This window comes from Crocodylus porosus, unplaced genomic scaffold (genome assembly GCF_001723895.1).
Source record: "Crocodylus porosus isolate Cpor-Errol unplaced genomic scaffold, CroPor_comp1, whole genome shotgun sequence".
Classification (NCBI taxonomy): domain Eukaryota; kingdom Metazoa; phylum Chordata; order Crocodylia; family Crocodylidae; genus Crocodylus; species Crocodylus porosus.
In genome coordinates this window covers 204,835,023-204,859,299 of record NW_017728886.1, presented here as the reverse complement: position 1 = coordinate 204,859,299, position 24,277 = coordinate 204,835,023, and the positions used below count along the sequence as shown (strand labels likewise).

Below are 24,277 nucleotides of genomic sequence, written 5' to 3'. Positions count from 1 at the left end.
GGTTGGCTTTTTCCTGGGCGTCAGTTGTCAGTTGCCCCATCTGGTTTAGCAGGGGTCCAACGTTGCCCTTGCTTTTCCTCTGGCTCCCCACATACCTGGAAAAGGACTTTTTATTATCCTTGATGCTCGAAGCTTGTTGGAGTTCAGTTGCAGCCTTGGCTTTCCTGGTTTGCTCCCTGCAGGACGGACCAGTACAGAATAATCCTCTTTGGAGGTGAATCCCGTCCTCCATCCTTTGTAGGCTTTCCTTTTTAGCCATAGGAGGTCCACTATATTTGCAGAAGAGAGTGGGTGGGTGTGGTCTGTGTAGTCCCAGCTGGTGCTTGCTAGGTCCCTGGAGAGCCAGGAGGGCTGCTGTGCCTTCTTGCTGCCTTTCCTCCGTGTTGGAATAGACTTAGCTTGTGCATTGAGGATCGCTTCCTTGAGAAGCAACCACTCTTCTTGAACTCCCATCTCCCTGGGGTCATGGTCCCTGAGGGCCTGATTGACAAGCCTCTTGAGCTTGTCAAAGTCGGCTTTTCTGAAGTCAAGGACTTCTGTGTTACTGACTGACTTGCCAGCTTTACAGCGACCACTCTTCTTGAACTCCCATCTCCCTGGGGTCACGGTCCCTGAGGGCCTGACCGACAAGCCTCTTGAGCTTGTCAAAGTCGGCTTTGCTTTTACTGCAGCTCTTTATTACAGATTATTACAGTGTAGAGATATAATTCTAAGTCTTTTTTCTACTAGAGATCTCAGTGAAGATATTGCCTTAAAAAGAAAAAAAACAAACCAGAACTACTGGACTACTCTGTGAGTGTGTCTAAATGAGAGGTTTTCTGAAGTTGCCAAATTAGCTCCACAATAAACCTTTCAGCATCTACATGTGCAAGGCTATTAGGGTAGAGTAAACTAATAAACTCCACAGCAACTATCCTGCTGCAGAAGTTTTCACTCCACAGCAACGTACATGTAGACTTTTGACTTGGCTGGCTGGGGCATATCTGAATCTCTTAAGACAGAGGTTCAAAGAACAAACATTTTAATTTTATTTTTTTTAATAAGCATTCTCCTGTTCTTCTCATTGTTATAATAATGTGATGGCACAATCTTTCTTCCATCAAACTTGGAGAGTTTTGTTGCGAGCTTCCTGGAAGTTATAGGAAGCTGAAAGACAAATTTCAACCTAAACCTTGGGATCAGAAGCACCTTTCAAATTCTTGCATGACCCATATAAATGTCATAGCATATTTGAACTATTGCTAGACACACTGTGAGATGGTCTGTAAGGCAGCCTATTAAATGAAGAAAGACATTTAAAAAGTTTCAAATGGCAAATTTCTATGAATAAAAAAAAATGCTAGATACATTTAACCTGTGTTTATTTTAGACACTGATATTTAAGCCATTACGTTTATCCTTGAACAAAATACTCTCACAGTAGCCACCTAATATACATTTCACTTCATATTAAAAACACTCTCACTTTTCTGCTTGTGAAAATGAAAAAAATATTCTTAATACAGTCACTCAAAAAATTCTCTATTTCATATCACCTAACAAAGCTTTCTAAAATATCTTCACAGTGTTTAGGGCATAATAGAATATCACTATTTTGTGTCTAAAGTTACAGGAATTTCTTTACAACCCAATATTTCTATGCATAACATCCAAGAGCAAAAAAACCCCAGTATATAAATACAATATATGATACAAATATCTGCATGTGCATTTTTAATATGAATAATAAACAACAATGATAAGGCTGTATTTACTCAAATTTAAGATGAGCTTTCCCCCAAAATCAGCACGCGGAAAAATGCTCCTCATCTTACATTCACATACAAGGAAACCTCATTAAACACGCTGTGGGCACATGACACTATGTCACCGTAGCAATGTGCTACGGAAACGTAGCATCCACAGGTGTCTACATGTGACCAGCAGCTGCTTCACCATAGCAGCATGCTCCTCCGTTACAGCGCGCCACTACAGTGAAGTAGCTGCTAAAAATAACTGTGCACTGTGTGTATGGCGCAGTATGAGCAGTTACTGCACTATGCTTTAATACTTGCAAAAGGAGGTACTAAAGCATGGCACAGTAACAACATCGCTGTAGGGCAATGTGTAGATGAGCCCTGTCTATAAGTAAACTGATGCCAAAAGCAGCACATGCTCAGTAATGGAAACCAACTATGAAGTTGATTAAACGAAGCCAACAATAAGCATGGCAACAAAATATATGGTCCATCTATTAAGCAAACATTTTTTTTTGTGGAAAACTTCATATTCCAGGTCAAATTAGCCAAATCAGTTCTGAATCCTTTCGACTGAGCAAAACTCAATTGTTCAAACACCATACACGGAACTACAACCAAAAAGTATTCTCCACCCTAGACTTCTCAGCTTGGGGCTCCAGATACTCCCAAATCCATTGGTGGGCATCCTATGTGCAGGCCTAAGGTTGGATGTTTGGGTTTCGAATGCCCCTGAGTCTCACTTGCCCTTAGCCAACAGTCATAGGTGCAAGCTAGGGAAGAGTTCCCCCTTTCCATAAAGTAGGCGTGTAGCCAAGATCCTTCCACTGGAAGCTGGCCACTGGGAAGCTAACTACAAGATTCTTATAGTGTACCCTGTCTGCACTGTGTAAGACAGGGATGCACCTGCCACACAATGCCATTCAAATCCATCTCAGTCTGGGCAATAGATCTTGATCTTAACCACAAGAGGCTGAGAAACAATACTGAGCCAACATACTAACAGAAAACTACCTCTACCACGAAGCTAGATTAGGAAAACCTATCTGAATAAGATAAACGATAATGCCCATTGTGCTCAGTCCCCCTCAGCACTGACTTTTTCAAGTTACGGTGAATATATTTTGATTTCCTTTTTACTCCTGCAGCTGAGCTGTGCCTTTCTTTCCCATTTCCAATGATTCCTGTTCCTTCACCAGCTGTAAATGTCTGGCAAACATCACCAAAAGGGGTCCCAAACAATTCAGCCAGAATCCCTGTTTCCCTGCTTCAGCCTGCCACTTATGATTAGTGCGGCCTCACCCTCTGAAGTGGAGCTAGAATCTCATCTGCACATAATTTTTTGGAGGATCCCAGGACTTATGACAAGAACACCTGGTTCCAGCCATGAGCAGGGCTCTAATCAGCACAGGGAGCCTTTTTTGGGGGTATCTGAAGTACATCCACGTACTTAGCAGTGTTGAGCTGTGAGGGCATCATGTCTTGAAATGCTGCTGACTCTGTTAGGGGCTAGCCCAAATGAACTACATGGGAAATCATGAGCCTTTTGGCTTTGGACTAATATCATGCATAGCTTATATTATATATGTAAATAGATATATTTGTGCCACTTAAAAGTGTATTAATGAAGTATGTGAGCTAACACTTGCAGCAGTTTCAAAACAAAGTAAAATGCATCAATTCTGGTGAACTAAGTAATATGCAGATTATAATAGAAATGTTTATTTCAAATTCAGTATTTTCAAATTTTCCCCTTGCTTCCATGTGCTCAGGGAGAGAAGCATATGACAGTAAGGAGGGAGGGAAAGGGCTGCAGGGGGAAGATGCTTGGGAGGAGGGGACAGAGGGCAAAGTGGGGGGGCACCTTTTCCTCCAGATTTATTTTCCCTGCTGTAGCAGTGGGAAGGGGACAAAATTCAAGGGAAACCAACAATAATTAGATTCTATAAGAATTATAAGCGGACAAGGTTTTTTGGATAAATCCGATGGTTTAATAAAAGATATCAGATTTACCCAAAGAACTTCATCTGCCTGTGTCCTTAGACCAACACAGCTACAACCTACACCCTAGAAAATTATAACAAATTTATACATTTTCCACATGTAGAATCTAATTATTGGGGGTCAGTCTATAATCAGTGTGATCTTACATTTAAGTAAATATGGCAATGTGCATTTTGTGGTTAGATTTAAAAAATGACTGTACACCATGCACCTTATCACCAAGAATATGTTCTTTCTTATCTTCATATATCATGAAGAAATATTTCTACTGCTTTTGACTCCTTTTAATAAAGCAGACATGTTACAGTTTTGGGAAAGCAAGATGGTTTCTATTTTGATCCATGAATTGATTTTCCAAACTGCTAAGTAAGTGAACAAAAGAATGAAAAAGTTCTTGTAACACCTCTCGACACCATGCTTCCTGTTTTTTAATGATGCCCCACAATCTCTCTCTCTTCCGGACACCTATTTACTTGGAGATGTAAAACTAGCCACCTATTAGACTAGAAATTATACTAAACATCTGTCAGACATAGCATGTAGTAGTCAAAGATTACAATAAAAAAAGAGGGGAAGGGTACAATATTCATTTGAGGCAAGAGCCTCGACTCCAAGTTGCTTCAAAAGAGGAGGGTCTGAGATTTCTAGCATATACTGTCCCAGCTTCACCTTTAGAGTGTTATATCAGCCTCTTGCTAGCAGACAGCTAATAAATTTGGGAGCTACCTGTAGCTGCTAGGAAGATGTAGCCATATCCTTCTCCTCTATTTCACCCTTTCACCTGGCAACCTCTTAGTTGCTGTGCTGAACATGTATGTCTGCTTTTCTCCTTTTCCTCTTTTGGCTGTTTCAGCAGAGCCAACTACTGCAACCAACCCCAGCTTACATCCCCCTCACAGGGTGTGTCTACACGAGATGCTATGTTGATGTAGCGGTGAGCTAGCGTCGGCAGGCATGAGCTGTGACACCAATGCTACTGCACAGTAGGGTCAGAAACAACCCTTGCGCCACCATGGACAGTAATGGCGGTTACTGTGCAGTCATTTAGTACTTCCTTTAGTAACAACTGTGCAGTTGGGCAGACTTGTAGACATGCCCACAGACAAATAGATATAGATCTCTCTGCTGCAGGCCGCTGCTTTACACAGAAGCAAGGGAAAACTGTCACAAATTAAGTCAGTTTCACAGCTGCCTGTTGGTTTTTAACATCAGCAAGGACGAGCCTCCTGTCTGTTAACAGGAATGACAAACTATCTTCAGACAGAGTTAACAGCACTGCACTGATTACCACATGGTTCGTATTTGGCTAGCAACCTTTGTAGCCATGAGGGCTAGAAACTTTTCAACAAGAGCTGCTGGCGCGCACCAAGAAAAACATCTCAACTCCAAAAAGCGAATAGATTTAAGCCACATTTTTGTAAGTATAGCATCAATTTATAACATGTAGTTCACAGTCTTACATTAAGAATTGAAATATATTTTTTATTATTCATGTAAAGTAACATTAGGTAAAACAAAAAAAACAAAACAAAACAAAAAACCTTTGGTAAGGGTGGAAAAAATTCTATACATTTTTTCAATATATAGAATGTTTAGATTACTAGTTAAAATAGGGCAGGCAATTATTTCACCTGGAGGGCCGATTAATGAGTTTTGGTGAGCTGTTGAGGGCTGCAAATGTAGCCCTACCCTTTGACGGGTGCCCTGCCCTCCAGTTGCTCTCTTGGGACCAAAAGACCCACCCCACCCCTGACTTTTGTTACCAGAAGCCCTACCCCTTGCCTCTGGAGTACTTCTTTTGGGAGGGAGGGTGCTGCCATCTTGAAGCCACAAAAAAATCATATACCACAAAAATTAAACATCTACTATAACTTATTTTAATTTTATTTAAAAAAAATACTTTTTGTCCAGATTTGTGTGTTTGCATTGTGTATCAAGAGGTGATTGCATCATAGCTCAAAATACAGTCTTACGCTTGTATATTTTGTGGAGGTTAGGGGGTATATGTGGGGGTGTATAGTTGGGGAGTGTGTGTGTATATGTGTGATAAGGTATGAGGGGTGTGTGTGTAAGGTGTGGGTATGGTTGGTGGGGTGTGTGGGGATGGTGGGGGATGGGTGTGGGGTATGTGGTTGGAGTGGTGTCTGGGAGAGGGGATGCTGGTGCGTGTGGCAGTGTGTGTGTGAGCTGCGTGAGGGTGTGGTTGTATTTGGGGGTATGATGGGGTAGGGTGTGTGAGTTGTGGGGGGAGAGGGATCCTCAGAGTCCCTGGAGTGTGCCAGTCACTGGAGCTGTATGTGGTGGCAGCAAGTGGGGCCACCACCACCTAGCCCCATAGCGTAAAGCTCCCTGTGCTTCGACCAAAGTCCTGGACCACAGGTGGGGGCAGCGTGCAGCACCAGCTCCACCAAGCCCAGTGCGATGAAGCTAGTGGTGCAGAGTATAGGGCTTGGATGGGGCAGCGTTAGCCTGGCTCCATAGTGTGGAGCTCCCCACTGTTCCTCATGATCTGCATACAGCAGTCAGCGGGGACAGGGTGCCAGCTCCATTGTGCCAGCTCCAAAGTGCAGGGCTCTTCCTACATGTGCATTAGCCTTGTGGAGTGGAGCCAGGTGGACCCTATGCCTGGGCTCTGTGCTCCTGCTGCCCCACCCTGGGTCCCCATTGGCAACCTGGCCACAGGGCACCGGTGCAGGCCCTGCGCAGCCGCTCAGCTGCTGTGTCACTCCTGCCCATTGCTGCTGCCACTCCCTGAACACTGTCACTTCTCCCAGCACTGCTGCCGCCCTTCCCCTTTCCTTTTTATGTGTGCGCCCACTGCTGCTGCTTCCCGCCCACTGCTGCTGCTTCCCGCCCACTGCCGCCACTCCTCCCCACCCACCCATCACCACCACTCCCTGCCACCTGCTGCTGCCACCATCGGTGCCACTTCTCCCCTCTGCTGCTACCCACCTACTAGCCCTGCAGATAGGGGAGAGGGTGGGAGCACAGTGTGTGCTGACCCTATGGCAGTGAGTGGGGCTCAGCCCCTTGAGAGCACTGCAAGGGCAGTCTGGGGCCATGATGGATACAATGAATTAGTAGGCACCCACCCGTGGGCTGCATGAAACTGCCTTGCAGGATAGATGCGGCCTGCAGGCCATATTTTGCCCCCCCATGAGTTAAAAGAACAAGACAGATCTGAAAGGAGTTTAAGCTATCGGGCTGAAGGTGGCTTTTATGTAATGAGCTTTCTACACAATTTCAAGAATCTGTATCCTAATGAATCTTCTAAAATGAAAGGCCAAGGTCATTATAACAAAAATAAAGGTATCACTGCTGAGATTGTGTTCGTCCTCATAGTTGTAATCATCTGGCTCCACAATAAATAAATTGCACCAATTTTTCAAGGGTTTCTTGAGAGGCTACTTAGTAAATGGAAATTAATCAAAAAGGCCACATGACATAGGGTTCACTAAACTTGGGTTGAGACCCAGGATAGCAATGACTGTTTAATGTTCACCAAACTGATCAATGTTCTATAGTGCCTTTAAGCATATTACTGTGTTTAATGACCATCAAGTGAAGCAAAAGACCAAAAAACTTTCTTTAGGAACTGTGAAAAATGTACACTGGAAAGACTTAGTAGGCAAAGGTGACAGAAAGCCAACTTTAAGTTAGATATGGCTTATGTTCCAAAAGATTTTCAAATAAGCAAAGAAGTTTCTGCACGGCATTTATGGTAACACATAAACAAGTAATTGATGCTATGTATGCATGCAGCCCATCATCTAACAAACAGCTGTACTGTTTTGCTGTAAATTCTCTTAAACTTAATCCCACACAGAAAAGGCATTTAAAATAATCTTCACTGCTTTATGATACAACCATAATAACAGTACAAAAGTCTCCATTCATATTTGGAACAGGTGGGACAAACTGGTGTGTGTAGGTTCTCATCTGCATTTTTGTACAAACTGTAAGATTTTTTCCAAACTCACTACCTCATCCAGCACACCCACAAGCAAGCCCATCACAATACGATGCAGGGTTTGGAGCAGTCTAGAAAAGCCTGGAAAAACCCAGAGGGAGATGCGTTCAGATTTTCAAATTAAAATTTTGTAGGGAGAGGAGGAGGAGGAAAAGGCAATTTAATCAGCAAATGAATCTGAAACAATTTACCACTGCCTAAGGCAGAACTATATGTTAACTTCACTATTTAAATTTGATTAACGTTTTGGAGAAAAAACCCTTTCCCAGCAGTTTATGAGTCTAACATATTGCTCTTAAGGTGACATATTTCAGATAGTCTTCTGAATCAACACAAATCCCAAAGGCTACTTGAATTAAACCTGGACATACATATTTTATGATGATTTTAAACCCCTGTAATTCCATGGTTGTCCACAGGGTTGGGTGAAAAGTAAATTACCACGGAATTTGGGATCAAGTCTTTATCATTAGAAGAGTTTCCATCATGTATATTAATCACTTAAGGTACCTATAGATGTGCTGGGAGGCTAATCTGATGCACTATAATTACAGTGCATTGGAGTAGGCATGATTAATTGAGTAAAGCTAGCCACACTAATTCTACACCTGTTGAGTATACTATTCATTATGGTAAAGTACTACCTAGAGTACCGCTGCCAATCTCTACTTCATTTGCTTTGCCTTGTCCACTGCTTCCTGCTTGAAACATATGTGCTCAAGTACTCGAGACAGACCATTCAGCACTGAGCAGTTGGCCTACAAAAAGACTTGACTGAATCTGCTGGAGTGTGGTACTACTACGCTCCAGCCAGCCTCCGTGTTTCATGTATCAGTGTTCCTGCACTTCAGAATAGTGGCAGGGACACTTTAGTTAAAGTGCTCCACCCACCATATTGAAGCATGGGGACACAAGACACTGCAGTGCTTTAACTGGAGTGGATCTCAGAGCCACTCTAATAAAAGGTCCCCATGACTCCAGAGCACATGTAATAACACCCTTAGTGTCCAGTTAAATGTACAGAAACTTACTTCACTAAATAATAAACAGAATTATTTTAACATAAATAAAACTGTAATATGAAAAATTCTGTTCTGTACCAATTATCCATGTACAGTAAAATCATGGTTATCTGGCATCCTTGGGGTAAGGGGCCTGCCAGTTATGTAAAAGTTCTGGTTATCTGAAAACCCTTGGCAGGGGTTTCCAGACAATGCGGAGCAGGGGAGGGGGGTGGCGACCACATGTGAAACAGGGTGGGGGATGTGGTATGGCAATGGCCACCTGCAGAGCAGCAGCAGCACAGGGTGGTGGGTAGCAGTGGCAGCTGCACATGGAGTGGAGGTGGGTGGGGGGGGGGAAGCGGCGGCCACTGCATGCAGAGCAGTGACAGCACAAGGTGGTGGGTGGCGGCAGCAGCAGCTGCTGCATGTAAGCTCCCCCCCCGCCCCCGCCCGGCCAGCTGGAAATTCCAGGTAATGGAATTTATTTCTAGTTAGTTAAATGCCAGATAGCAGAGATTTTACTGTACATGCTAATATAAAATAATACTTTTTTATTCAGAAAATCTCATTCTTATGGTTTTGTATATACTATACCAGCAAGATGTTTTATGTTAAGCTCCACCAAGATGAGCTGATTATAGTTCCTTGATTATCTGCCGGATGACAACTCCAAGTCATTGCGGCTTGTAAGGCACATAATAGAACATATGCCAGCACCCTCTGTGGAGGAAGAAATGATGGCATAGAAACTAGCCACACTAATTCTACTTCTGTTGAATATACTATTTATCATGGTAAAGCACCACCTAGAGTACTGCTGCCAATCTCCCCTTCATTTGCACTGCCTTGTCCACTGTTTCCTGCTCAAAACAGATGTGTTCAAGTACTTGAAATAGATCATACACTATTGAGTGGCTGGCCTGTAAAAGCGATATAAAATTTAGTATGACCAACAGGTGATGAAGATCCTTTGGCTGTTTTGAATTTCCTATGGGTCTAGTTTTTTTAAAGGAACATCAATTTCATTTTTCCTACACATGTCTTATTGAGATAACTAAGATATCTTTATGATTATTATTACACTTTTACATGGAGTGCAATGTGTGGCTTGTGGACATTTGCTAGCACAGATGAGTCTCTATCTGGGTTCTGCTATATGCACCAATTACAAAGTCTGCTGTATCTCCAAGTGTCCCCTTTGATCTTGTTTCTTTAAGTGGTCTGAATACAGACAGGAATGCACTTACTGAACAATGACCTCTTTAGCACAGCCAGTGTGGCTGCTATTGTCAAACATGTAGTTCATTTTTTGCTTTTATTTTCACACTTTATTCTATCTTCAGCTTTAAATATGTTAACAAGCACACTGACAGCAGATTTGTACCACATGAACAATACAGGTGAGGGAGGTTTCCACATGTCTATTATGAATGTACAGTCTACACCAAGACTTTACTTAAAAACCTTTGCATAAAAACATAAGTGTGCAATGCAGTGCCAAAGATATAACAAATGAACACCACTTAAAGAACTGACCGATCTCCAGTGCTTTCTAAGTGATGTGAGACTAGGAATTGTATGTATTTCTAACTTTGATCTAGAGATGGATCATAAAAAAAACTGGCTTAGCCTTTGTAATTATTTCTTGTTCACTCTTTATAAGGGGGAGAGGTTACAGGATGGGACACAGATTTTAAGACAAAAGAGCAGGCAGATCTAGACAGCTTGAAACAAAGTAATGTTAGATTATTCCAAATCATAACGCTTGCTAAATGGAACCTGGCACACAAGCCAATTTGTACTATGATCAGTAACTGACATATCTATCATCAGCTGAAAATGTAGAGGTTAAGAGTCAACCAAGCAGAGTATAGAAACAAAGACTGGATTCAGTCTATACTACATTAATTTCACCCTTGCTGCAATGTTAGCTATTAGTAGGAGTTTGAACTACCATGCCTTCTCTCAGCTTGGTAGGTTTCCCTACCAATTTTCTTAAGTTCCTTATCCTTGAATATCTAAAATCTTCACTTATTTACTGTTAGCAATGTCAGAAAGTACCTCTTCTATCTCACAGATGATTTCTTAGTTGGTACTGCCCATGTAAGTCTCCAGAGCTGAAATTCTGCTAGACTATATGAAATACTGCACAGGGGCTCAGGATGCAACATCAGTCTCGGAATACCAAAGAAGCAGTAAATAGCAGAATAAGACCCAGACCCTGGTGCTGTATGGTAAGGAGTGGTTCATTCCTCTGCCTTCCAGAGGACCTTACTATAAATTCAAAATGGAGAAAGAGGAAGATCTCACTTTTCAACTTCAGAAGGGTTTATGGAATAAGAAACTCATTTGAAACAGAAGATCATGGGATGGTAAGCCAGGTCATAGATAACTCCCAGACTTTGATAAAGGTAACTTTTCTATCTAGATATTACATGAAGCATGTTGTGCCCAGCACCTGGGCAAAGTACATGTGGTGATGCATTATACTCTTACCCGATGAGACCTCAGAAAGCTGGTTACCGATCCAAGACAGTACAAGCAACCTACTGTTTCCATCCACATAAAGCCAAAGGAGAGAGGCTGATTCTGTTTCTCAAAGTCAGAAGAGGGATAAGGTATTTTTTTCTTTACTTCACTGAAGACAAGTTTGGCAAGGTTATTCTTTGGAAGGAGACTCCATGCAAAAAAACAGCTTTCCAGGTGAGTCTTATGGCAGGTGACATTTGATCTTCTCCTTGCTCCCAATACCAGATGTGGGTAACAAGAATAAGGCTGATGAGCCATGAGCCTGAATAATTTTGGGATTTTCTCCAATGACTAGGAAGAGTTGTTTTTGGGTCTCTCTTTTTGCTCATCACATCAACAGGGGCAATTAGTATGGGGGCAAGTGTGTTTTCTCCCCTTTTGAAATAGAGCAGTGGCTGCTCATTACATTAGAACATCACTTAGACTAAACTGGGTGGCCAAATATTTCAGATATTCGTAGTATTTGTGCGTCTTCACATTCAGTTCACTCTACCACCTTCTTTATGACTTCCTGCAAAACCAGACATTTCCCTGAGTGTTCTCAGTCCAAGTATTGACTTGGCCTAACCCTGCTCAGGGTGAGAGATCCGATCAGCTCATAGCAGTATAATGCAACAAACAGCAGGACTATTTACTTTTGTTGATTTAAATCATGAGAAAGAAAAACAAAATTACACCATTATCAAATATGTTTTAAATATTTTAAGCAGTATCTTGCCAACAGAAAGCGGCCTGCGGTTTGCAGCCTGCCTTCTTTATAAGACGATAACATATTTATGCATAAACATAGTTTGGCTGGCTGTTTAAAATCTATTCCACTTTTTGCTTTCTCCTGGGTTTAGTGAGGAGACCCCTGACCCTAAGCAGCAAGATCTTGACAAGATAAAAAATCCCAAAGAAAACAGAAGCCCCAAACAACTTTATTTGAAGTGAGTGGAAGATTACAATTCTTTAGCGGGATAGCCAAATACACATGCACACACACACTTTGGAGCTTCATATGGAAAGAGGCATAACTGGCTTCTATATAAATGGAAAGAAAGGCAACTCAAGATACAATGAGCTTTCCAATTAGGAATGCAGGGAGTGTTTAGTACAACAGGTGGCTAGGGGGAGGGATGCACAAATAACACTCTGAGCCCTGCAGCAGCTTATTTACAGCATAAGTACTCTAAGCTTGAAAACTTCAGAGGGAAATGAATAGTTAAAAAGACTCCTACATTCCATCTCAAAACCTTCCTCACACTGGGCTCCTTTCTCCCAAATGATCCTACAACAGAACCAGTAAAGAGTTAAAGACCTATTTGTGGGAAAGCACATTCCCACTCAGTGGTCTTCAAGGGCTTGCTGCAGATACTGGTTTAAACTATTAATTTGATATTTTATCCATTTCACAGGGAAAGACTGGTGTCAGCAGTGATGATTTAATACAGTACATTATGGTGCAAATTTACTGTCAAACTCAATATTCCCAGCTTTGGAAAACACAGAAGAAAAAAACCCTGTAAAATGTACTAACAATACCAGTTTTGCTGGATTAGGTGAATAAAGAATTACTGGCCTTTTGGCTATGCCATCCTCTTAACTCACCAAAACTGGGAATGATTTTTTCACGACAACCTCACAATTCCTCCCACTGACAGAAGAAATGATGAGGGGATGATTGCGACTTGCATACAAAATACTTGTTATACATATTTCTTTTAGCCGTGGCTGAATACTGCTTACACTGTACTAAACAATCTTAGTATTTCAGGCATTCTAAATTCTAATGATACATTCGTGCTATTCTTGCTATCTCTAATCTCTCTTCTTTGTTTTGTTCAGACTAAGGCAAAATAATCAGATGAGTTTGAAAAAGTAATAGATGGGACCTATCAATAATACATATCATAACTGTTATGTCAGTACATAGCACTTTCTATCCCCAACCTTGGAACACACTTGAAATGCAACTCCCCCACCCCTCACAACATACAAAGTAGGTAAAAATATATTTCAATATATTATTCTATTTTAGCACATACATTTATAGTATATTAGTAGTTCATTAAGATACTGAAACGTTTATGCCAAACTTTGGATGCCCAAGTTTAGACGTCTTGGGTCTCATTTAAGGGCCACATATAGACAATTGTTTGTACAGATGTTCAGGATTTTTCTTACAGTGTAAAAATGGCTGCTCCAGCAGAAAAATAATCTGGAAATAACCAGGGTTAAATTGATCCCAGCAAACATCTATACATAATGTCTTCTAACAGAAGCCACAGCAGTCTTCCAGCATCCCTGGGTGCTTCGCTTCTACCCCTGCCACCCCCAGGGAGCAAGTGCGTTGCTCACTGGACTGCTGCTCCAGAGTAGAACATACTCTTTTCACAATCCAAAGTTGTGCTGTAGGTAGACACAGGTTGTTATCAACAGGCATCCTGGTTTTCTCTGTTTAATAATTGCAAATTCTCTGATTAAAACCCCCAAACTCTGCAATTAAAATGAAATGCCACTATACATATAGGTATCAATTGAACATGATATTTTATTAATATATCTACAATTTTAAAGCAATTTGGAAGCCTACCAGTGCCTCAATCATTATAATAAAATAAATTCTAAACAACTATAAATTTTGGTATTTGATTTTCATTTTTTTTTTTTATCACTGAAAATCAGAGCTCCCCCAGCCTCCTTCGCTTACCAGGATGCAGATCCAGGCCCCTCACTCCCAGGCCATGGCACCCCAGCCCTGCTGGTGCCCCTCACTCTCCATCCACAGCCTCCGATCCCCCCCTATCCCTACCGGGGGGGGCCCTAGCTGCTAGAACTACAGGACCAGGGACCTGGGTCTGCAGCTCCTTGCCCCTCCACAGCAGCAACTGAGCCCCAGCTGCCACCTGCAGGAGATGGTGGCAGCTGTGGCAGAGTGGAGTGTGGGCAGCAGCTCCAGCCCTTCCCAACTCCCTCCTTCCCCTCCTATGGGGGCCTCAATTGCCACTTACCTGTGGGAAGTGCTCTCCAGGCTGCCTGGCAGCCATGTGCATGCGTATGTGCACACATGGACAGGCAACCCCTGCCTGGCTGCCCTTCTTCTGTTCCCTCCAGCCCCTTGCAGGCTGGAACTCTGCCAGCCTGCAGATAGCTTTTTGCAGAAGTAGAAAATCCACGTGTTTCTCCATTAAAATGAAAAATCTATGTTTTTGTCAGTTAAAGGGGAAAATCTACATTTTCCCATTTTTCGCAGGAAACAGAAAACCTGGATCCCTGCTGATCAGTTTGGGTCAGCCAGTCAGGGCTGCTCTGTGTACTGCTGCCATCAATCACCAGGCAGACCTGGAAGTCTACACAGCACACTGAGATCTGTTCACAAGGCCCCTTTGGCTGTGCAGCATCAGCACTGCAAGTTTTCTGCTTTTCCAGAGCTCTGCATTGAAATGTATGTTCAGGTAGCTCTGGGTAAGCTTTTTCACCAAGAGAAAAACTTGGAAGAATTCTCCCTAATTCTCTGAACAAGTAGTACAAAGCACCCACAATTCAAACTGAGATTGTTGGGGATGTGGTTGCTCAGATCTTCAAATCAATTTCAGGCAGTAGAATCTGATTTTCTAAATTAGAAGCTACTTTCAGAAAATCTGAAATACTTTTGCTGAAGGATTCTTATATCACTAACAGAGTGAAGAATGCAACTCATGACTCCTGATTCCTGGTATTCTGTTCTTGTCATCAGACCACAGTTATTTCAGTTGCTTAACACATTGATTTTGGGACCTGGAGCCTTTACATATGCCACTATACTAGAAGAATGTTCTCTTTTCATCTCTGCAACTAAACTAATTTTCCATTCAGTCAAAATTTTTCAATTTCAGTTGTTCTACATTTAGTGGTATGCTTCAAGATGCTCTAAGGCAAACTGTTTAATTTCTATCTCTTGTTAAACAAGAGATGTCTTTCTTAACGAGACCCCCAAGGCTATTCCTTACTTTATTTCCCCTGTTCAGCCAACTTGGAGGGAAATCAAAGGACTGAATGGCTCCAGCGTGACAATGAGCTCATTGATAACTAGTTGTCCAACCAGCTGTGCTCTCACATGCTGGTTTCACCTTGACCACATTTCCCTGACTTGCTTCTGAGAATGTCATGTGAGAGTGTCAAAACACAGGCTAGAATAGTAGTAAAGCCAAGATGTATCACAATCGTTACTCTGCCATGGAAATAAATTAGATTTATTTGAAACAGTTTGTTCTTGATAAATCCATGTTGCCTGTTATGTATCACTTGTTATTTTGCTGGCGCTTACAATTTGTCTGATTATCTGTTTCAGCCTCTTTCTGGGAATTCAAGCTGGTTAATTCTCTGGGTCCTCCTTTCTCCACTTATAAAGAGAAGAACCATGTTTGCCTTTTCTAATCTTCTGGAACCTCACCCTTCCTCTGTGAATTCTGAAAGATAATTGCTAATGGTTCTGAGATTGCTTCAGCCACTTCTCTATATACTCTAGGGTAAAATTCATCAGGCCCAACTGATTTGGAAACATCTGATTATGTAAGTGGTCTCTAATCTGTTCTCTCCCTTTTCTAGCTTGTGTTTTACCCTTTTTCTACTGATATTGCATTAGTCATCATCTAATTACAGTTAGCCTTTTCAGTGAACTGTAGCAACAAAATGTTATAAAATGATTTGGCCTTCTCAACATCATTTATTATCAGCTCTCTCTCTCAAATAAGTAGTAGGGACCAGTGCTTCTTAGTCTTTCTTTTGCTCCTGTGTCTATAAGTGCACTAACATGCTTTAGTTAATGTGCATTAAATCTAGTACCTCCAAATTCTTTTATGTGCACTAGCTAAATAACAGTTTTTGTAGTGATGTTACTGCTCATTAAAATAGGGTAATGTGCATTAAAGCACATGTGTAGACATGCCCCAATGTACTTAAATAGGAATCCAGTAAAAGGAGGGTATATCACTTCTTCAGGATAGTGATGAAGAAATTGTTGCATAAAAGGAGAGAAAGACTACCAAAGCTGAGAAAATCCAACGGAAGACTGAGTGAATACTAAATCCAAAGACAAACTCTTGTGTCAACAGGGCCAATGAACTCCTGATGAAAGGCAGTGTGAAGGTAGGACATAAAGGAGAAAGTATAGAGTCAAGGACCATCAGTTAAATCTAGGGAAGGAAATTTAGTGGGCTGTCTTAATTATTCTTTGGAGAGTGAAACTGCTAACCATTAAAGTAGTGGCTGGAGGGCTAATCCTGAATCCATCATTTGTTGAGCAGATGACCAAAAGGAGAGGAAACTGAGGCAAACGTATAACAAAATATGAGAAAGGTAATAGACACTTCTACATGTAGAAAAACACTTATCCTTCTGATATTTTGTTTGCTCACTTTGTGCAAGTAAAACCATAGTGGAAATCAGTAAAGAATCAGATCCCAAATTCTGAAAGCAGCTTTCATTATGAGCAACAACATCTTTTACAAATAGGTCAATATTGTTTAGGTATCATTAGACAACGGGGGGAAAAGACCAATCCAATTTCTTAAGATAAATTAAAAACAAAACAAACAAAAATCCATCCAGTCAGAGCACTTTCTTTTTTATGTTCTATCCTGCATATATTCAAATTAGTTGCATCATTAGGATAAATGAATAAATTGGCAGCAACAAAAAAATGAGGTGTTTCAGCTCCTTCCCCTTCCTCTCTTCATCTATAATGGCTAACAGCCTGTTTATACTATTTATAACAGTGTATAACAGTCTGTTAATGTTTCACAAATTCTTTACCAGAAGACAGAGAGTTACTGGGAAGAATCTACCTACAGAAAGCTTCTTTTAGGGCAGTACTCTTAACATGTGATTCGCTGTGAGTCAGAAATATTATTCTGTAAGTGTCTAAGGAAATCATCTGTCTTACTCTCAGGGAGAAAGCATTGGATATTTCCCCACCTACACTTCAGGGCTGCTGAAAAAGAGAAGGGCCTTTGCAGAGGTTAAAAGCAGATTCTGGGCACTGAGCCAGTTTCCAACTGTGCCTTGCCCTGCTAAACTGTGTCTGGGTTTTGCTGGATGAGTATACAGTATCTGTATAAAGGCTCTTGAAATATGTCTGCAGAGACAATTCTGTCTGCAAAGAACTTGGAAGCAGCAGAGGATATGAAGCTTTTAAGCACTCTTTCTCCACTTCAGATTTCAACTGATGTGGATTTTAGATTTGAAACCTTATTCATTAGAATTTGTGAGCCTGTCTCTTGTCTGTTTGCATTTTACTGATTCTATATTGTCACACACGTGTTAAGTGCTTCAGGAAATAGCAACAAAGACCAATCTTGGTCCATACCTTTTAACAATAGGTTTGACAGATGAGGGTGAAATACAAACTTGCCATGTTAAAGAAGAAGAGAGACAGACATATTAGAAGACAATGATTGAACAGTTATTTAATTTATGCTTTTATATGTAGAGACCTACCTAATTCACAGGAGCTGCCTCTGGATTTTGTGGTCTCAGCACGGTGTTGGGCACCATTTTTGAGGCAGAGCATGGCAGCCCCCACCTCTCCCCGCCCCGCCTCTGATTGGCCAGCTAGCCCTGGAAGTCTTGCTTCTCCCCAGAAATTGACAGGTGGCCACCTGCCAATCTCCAGGGGGGGCGAGACTTCTGGGGGCCCTTGGAAAATTAGATGAATGGGGGAGGGCCCTCCCGCCCCTCCCTGGGGGTTTACAGATGGCCGTCTCTCAATCTCCAGGGAGGGGTGGGACTTCTGGGGCCTCTTGGCCAGAGGCATGGGGGGGGGGCCATGCTCCACTGGAAACATCTGCCCCACACCCCTGTCCTTCAGGACACCAGGGCATCTTGTCTCTGTTTGCAGCTCCCTTCCCTGCCCCCTCTCCGTCATTTCCCTGCTTTTTTTGCAGTCCCTGTGCTTTTTCATGGGGCACCTACCAAATTTGCAGTTTCTACAAAAATTGTTAAATCATGAAATTGGTAGGTCCCTATTTATATGCCTTGGTGCTCTAATGAGCTTTCATGTTTGTGAGTGTTTAGGAGACAAAGTTCTCTGTCCTCCCTGTCTCACCAGTGTAAACACCCTACATTTTCACTGTTGTTGTTATCAGGGATGCAGAAGTGAGTTTTCAAGACTAATCTGGAGAAAGTCTGAGACTAAGAATAGGACCAGGGCCTGGAATATTTCACCATAATTCCCTTAGTTCTGTTTGCTGTTTTCCTCCAATTATAGAATGCATGTCTACTATATTTTTCTTATGTTCTACAATCTCTGGGTTTGTCTATATGGTATTCTTCCTTCAATACAGCTATATACAGCACACAAAACATAGAAAGACAGGGGGTTAACCAATGGAGAAAGGTATAGATATGGGGAGGAGGTACTGTTGGCCCAAGTTAGATTTACATAGGTTTTTTTTTTTTTAAATAAAACATCTATATTTTAAAAGGGACCCATTCATTGAGGTATCCAGTTAACAGGCAGCGTATGCATAGGCTGTGTAATCACTGAATCTGGTGCATTTAATTTCTCCCTGGTGGAACCCGAGCAGCAATCTTGTAAGGCAGGAGTCAGCAGCATTTTGCCAACATGGGCTGGAGCTTGCAACCCAGTCACAGACCTGGACCATATGTTTCTGCCCCCTCTATCAGCCAGCCACCTGCACTCATTTGCACTGCAGATTCCCAATCCCTCTGGAGTGAGCGATGTGCAAAGGAAAGAGAGCACTGCAGAAGGGATGGGTGGCATGACACAACTTCATGTGGTGTCCAATATGCTAGATCAGACCTTTGTAGGCTGAAAATCCAGCCCTTGGGCCATAGGTTGTTGATCCCGATATAAGGAGTAATTTCTTGCATCTCCAAAGGTAATGTAAAATGTCTGTGTTGGAAGTAGGTTTCATGCTCAGTTCTTTAAAATGCTGAGCAAAGTATTCAGGTGCAGAGAACAAAGCTCTTTAAGCTCCCAGCGGAGGCAGTAAGGGGGCTCATTAGCTACTCCAAGCAGAAGTAAGTTTGTTGTTGCTTTCATACAAAGTTCCTACTATTGCAGGAGTGCCAAATGCACAAAATGAGCATGACAGGGGACAGAGATTAGGAGCCAGGAGTGACAAACTGTACTTTGCAGCAACTCCCTAATCAAGTGAAGTTTCCTCATGCCACAAACTAATTAATAGGGAATTCAATTATAGCAAATCTTGTGCAGATTTCTGTGGTGTACATCACACAAAAACAACAGATTTAATTACAATGATCTGACCTGCTCTTTACCATGCCCAGCATGCTATATTCAGGCACTAACATGTAATAGTTTTGTAAGAGACAACTGGAAAGCATACAACATTCTTCAGTTAGCCAAAGTTAGGTTTATTCTGCCCTTGTGTGCTGCTGCTATGTGCACCATATATCAGAAACAGAATCAACAGAAAGAGAAATATATTATCTCATTAGAAAACTGTGGACTGGTAAACTTGGCAAACTTACAGTGACATATATAAGCTACACATTTCCAGTTAGTGGAATAACTAACTGATATTTTAATCTATTCAGAGTCTGCTTTATACTAATCAAAATGAAGCTTGCAACACATTAACACCTTAAAAACAGCGCAAAAATGCGCTATTTAAAAAACATACAGATTCTAGCAAAGATGGCCACGTGTTTTGAAATATGCAGCTCTGCATCATAAGTTTAATAACAGGAGAAATTACGTTTTTTCCCCCCCCAACATGCCAATTTACTGTAAACTGTTGTTTAAAAATGCAGTTGAGATTTTTAAACTCCTGGTTGAGACTCTTATAAATATATTGCAATAATCAAGCTACTGAAATCAAATTCATATTCTTTAGGACCCTGCTATATTGCATCTTCTGAACACAGCTGAAGAATGGAGGAGGGGGTGTGGAATTAATTTGTGTCACTGAAATGCAGTTCAAATTACAGATGTTTAATGTAGAGACTCAGCTTGGATTAGATCCATTTACTCTGTTATATATCAGTGATTTTGCTCTGTGTACATTATGTTAGCCTGCAGTGAACTTTGTAGTTAGGATTTTAATGTGGGCATTTCATAAACGACCACGTTTCATATGGTGCATACTTCCCCCTTAAAAATGTTACAGTGTTACAAACCTTAAATTGTGGAGCATGTATCCCTCTGGCTTGAAAATAACCCAATACAACACTCCTTTCCTCTTTAGGTTCTAATCCTGGACAATTAGAGCAAAGCAAACCATACAGTCCTAATACTGACCAGAGATGTTACTGGCTCCAGAACTGCCAATACCTAAAAAACTAATTTTGCCTTAATATTTGCTGCAGAAATATAACATATTGATAGCTCACATTGCTATACCTTTGTTTTCAGGTATCCAAGCAATATTCAGTCTTTAAAAAAATCTATTATGCAATTAAACCCTTTGCAAAAAAATCAGTAAGGGCTTCCATGTACATATTACATTTTCTTAAGAGCTGCTGTGATTTAAGATTAAAAAGTAAATAGAGATATTATGACAATAAATATCTGTAACATGCATGCTGCCACATAAATTGCATTTATAAAGCTATACCTTAGTTGCATGGGTGGCTTATCTACCCCACCAGCTAGGTTCTGGGGAAGTGTTTCCAAAGCCAAATCACTTTTACTCAACGCAAAATATAGGGGGAAAACCAGAAAAACTCCAATTTTGCAAAACCTTGCTCTTAAGGTATGAATCATTGCTTCTGCAAATTACAGGAAGCTGTTCAGCATTAACAATGGATGAGTGGGAACTTCTCAACCTAGCAGCTGGACATTCCTTGAGAGCAGGTGAACTACAAATCCTCCCTGGTGGGGCTGAACACAGGAATTCCTACTCTGAAAAGTGCCTTGTCTTACAGCAACAAAAATTACTTTGCTTAAACGTAGCTCAAACTAGAGAGCTGCTACATTTGAAGCATGCCTCACCCTACTGTTAACATTATAGACCAGATTCTCTCCCCATTCAAGACATTCGCAAATCTCCCAATCACTGCACTGGGAAAAGAATTTTGCCTTGTTAACAGTAATGCCATTTTAATACTCCCATTATTAGCATTTGTCTTCAGACAATAAAATGAACCAAATACAGTCACAATGTAATTGCTGGATGAGAGTAATATCATAGAGACTGAATCACCCCACACATATTTAACCAGCACTATTTTTTTAAAGGTACTCCTCCAACATAAAAAAAAAATCTTATAGATTTAGAACCTAAAGATGATTCTCATTGTTGTAATTTAAGCCCTGAAGAATTGTTCGACAAACATTGTAGGACACATTCTTTTCAAATTGGAGATTAACCAAATATGAATAACCATTTCCTAAAGATGAATGTCCAGCTTTCTGGTTGTGACCTACCAAGCCCACAGTTAAGGAAAAAAATATTCCAACAAACACAGATTGCTCTTGTCCTCTCCAAGTTCCAACATACAAACATAGAAAGCGCCTTTACTTCTGAACCCCCCTCACTTGTCAAAAAATTCAAATGATATATTGAAGTGTATAGTAAAAGTTCACATGAACTTTAAAAAATATTAATTTAATAATGCAGCTTGAATAATAGCTATTCTGTGTGAAACAGAAAATGCAAAAAAGATACTAGACAGATTTCAGTCTATTACAAGGTACATAGCACAGCTGTTTGCCCATGTGCACCCAGATGATACAGCACTTGCTTCTGTGCAGTGCCACACACTCTTTATATTATTGTCACATGTCCAGAAATTCAATTCGCTGTATGCCTCTTACCTCATCTTATTTCAGGAGTGGAAATTAGACAGTGTCAAATACAAATTATATCACTGTTTCTGTCCCATACCCCGAGACTCTTAAGTGTACCTTTTCCTACCAAGTCTGCAATGAGGTTAATAAACATTTCATACCAAAATTGTACAGCTGCTTAAGATAACATGATTATTTTAAATTCCCTGAAATTACAGTTTCAACATTACATAGGCTCAGCTACTGATGCTATCACATAACCAAATATATTTATGGATAAAGTGGACTTTATTACTATATATACACAATACTGTACAACTGAACACATAGTCCCACATCTGGAAGCAGAGTTTGAGTGCAGGAAGATTAAACACTTATAAACTGCCATTTCGTATCGGCTGAATTTTAATAAGACTGAAAGCTAAATAATATGAACGGTGCTAAGTAGGTCATAATTCTCTTTAGTGTTTGAATTTGAAAATGGGAATGGCAAAATGAAAATGGTGTGAATTATTTTTCCATAAACTATAGCAAAAAGGGATTGAACTTCATTGATAAAAAGCTGCTCTGAGCAAATATGCTTCTTACTCTGAAATTACAGCGCTTGTAGGAAGCATTCTTGCATCTTTGGGAGGAAAGGTGTAGGACATCTGATATTCTAAAAAAATAATGTAATGCAAATGGCATTTTAACTGTGATGTATCACTTCCCCTCCAATTTGTATCCCTATAAAACTGGAGTGACTACTCACATGGTAAAATATTAGACTTGGGTTTGGTAGATTTGAAGGCAGTTCATGGAACTGATATAAGAAGCAACATCCAGCACCACCTGGCTAGCCAGCTCTTCACAGACTGTACATACAGGAACAACTGGTTGCTTGCCTCCATTATTATTTTTTCCTTTTTCTCTTGTCAGGTCTCTTGTGCAGTACTTGGTTAGCTAAAAGTGCATATTGTTGCAATAAAAATAGTATAGCCTTATATAGTATTTATTTTCTAGTCAATGCGCCATGTCTAAACACAAAATGCTGCTGAACACAAAATGTTGCTGTGGGGAGATATTCTCCATAAAATAAGGGTACCAGCATGTGTTATTGTCCAAAAAAGAATGGTATTTCTATGGAAATGTAATAGTATTTTGAAGACATTACATTCCCACAGATGTCAGCTAAATGGTATGGATCCCTTGTGTCCATTCTCTCTGGCTTGTATCACATTCACAGATAACATCCTCAGTAAGCCCTTCTCTCTCCATTGAAAAGCAACTGAACATGCTGCAGAGAATTTCAGTGGGCATGAGAGGTTCGAGGCTGCCTTGTCTTGCACCTAATACAGTCACACCTACACAAAATGAGAGTGTAACTAGAGGTCAGAACAGCTAGGTTCAAGGTTCCTACAGTTCAATAATCATTCAATAGTCCGCCTGGAGAACAGGTATGAAGCCCTGGCAGCCCTGGAGGAGGAGGAAAGAGAGGAAGAAAACGGGGAGGAGGCAACTCCACACTCACCGCGTCCCGTGCAAGCTGAAGGAGGCAAGGCGGCCAGGAGGAAGAAGCGTTGCGTGATTGTCATTGGTGACTCCATCCTGCGAGGTACGGAGGGCCCCATCTGTCGCTGGGACCCCCCCGGCATGCGAGGTATACTGCCTACCTGGAGCGAGGATTCAGGACGTGAAAGGGATGCTCCAGACTGTAATCCAGCCCACCGATTATTACCCCATGGTTCTAGTCCATGTGGGCACTAACGATGTGGCCAGGAGGAGCCCTGATCGCCTGATGGAGGATTACCACGCTCTGGGGTGCGTGCTGAAGGAGATGGGCGCACAGGTGGTTTTCTCTTCTATCCTGCCAGTGAGTGGACGAGGTAGGCGGCATGAAACGTGCATTGCGGAGACCAACTGGTGGCTACAGGAATGGTGCTTCGAGGAGGGCTTTGGCTTCCTCAGCCATGACTGGCACATCATGACGAGAGACATGCTGGGATGGGATGGGCTCCACGTTTCCCCTAAAGGTAAGTGTGTGTTCTCTTCTAGGTTGGCGGACCTCCTCCAGCGGGCTTTAAACTAGGCTCATTGGGGGAAGGGGAAGATGAGGGTGGAGGAAACATCAGACTGCCAGACCAAACAGCACCCACAACTACAGCTCAGCCCAGCCCAACGAGCGAAGTGAATAAACAGGTAAGAGATAGGGGCCAGGGTAACGCTGGTACTAGGGGGTCAGTACACACACCCATAGGAGGCCTCAAATGCCTCTACACAAACGCTCGTAGTATGGGCAACAAGCAGGAGGAACTCA

At 41.5% G+C, this 24,277-nt stretch overlaps 1 protein-coding gene across 4 annotated transcripts in view; it reads right to left on the bottom strand.

The window, feature by feature from the left end:
• FAM110B (family with sequence similarity 110 member B) overlaps positions 1-24,277 on the bottom strand; it is a 150,068-nt gene that overhangs the window by 20,861 nt on the left and 104,930 nt on the right. Inside the window, exon 1 of one of the 4 annotated variants that reach the window (XM_019548386.1) lies at positions 7,721-7,745. The exons of the other annotated variants lie outside the window; for them this stretch is intronic. The gene's annotated coding sequence lies outside the window, so the exon portion shown is untranslated. Of the gene's footprint in view, positions 1-7,720; positions 7,746-24,277 lie in introns of those variants that run through there. 4 annotated transcript variants of the gene reach the window in all.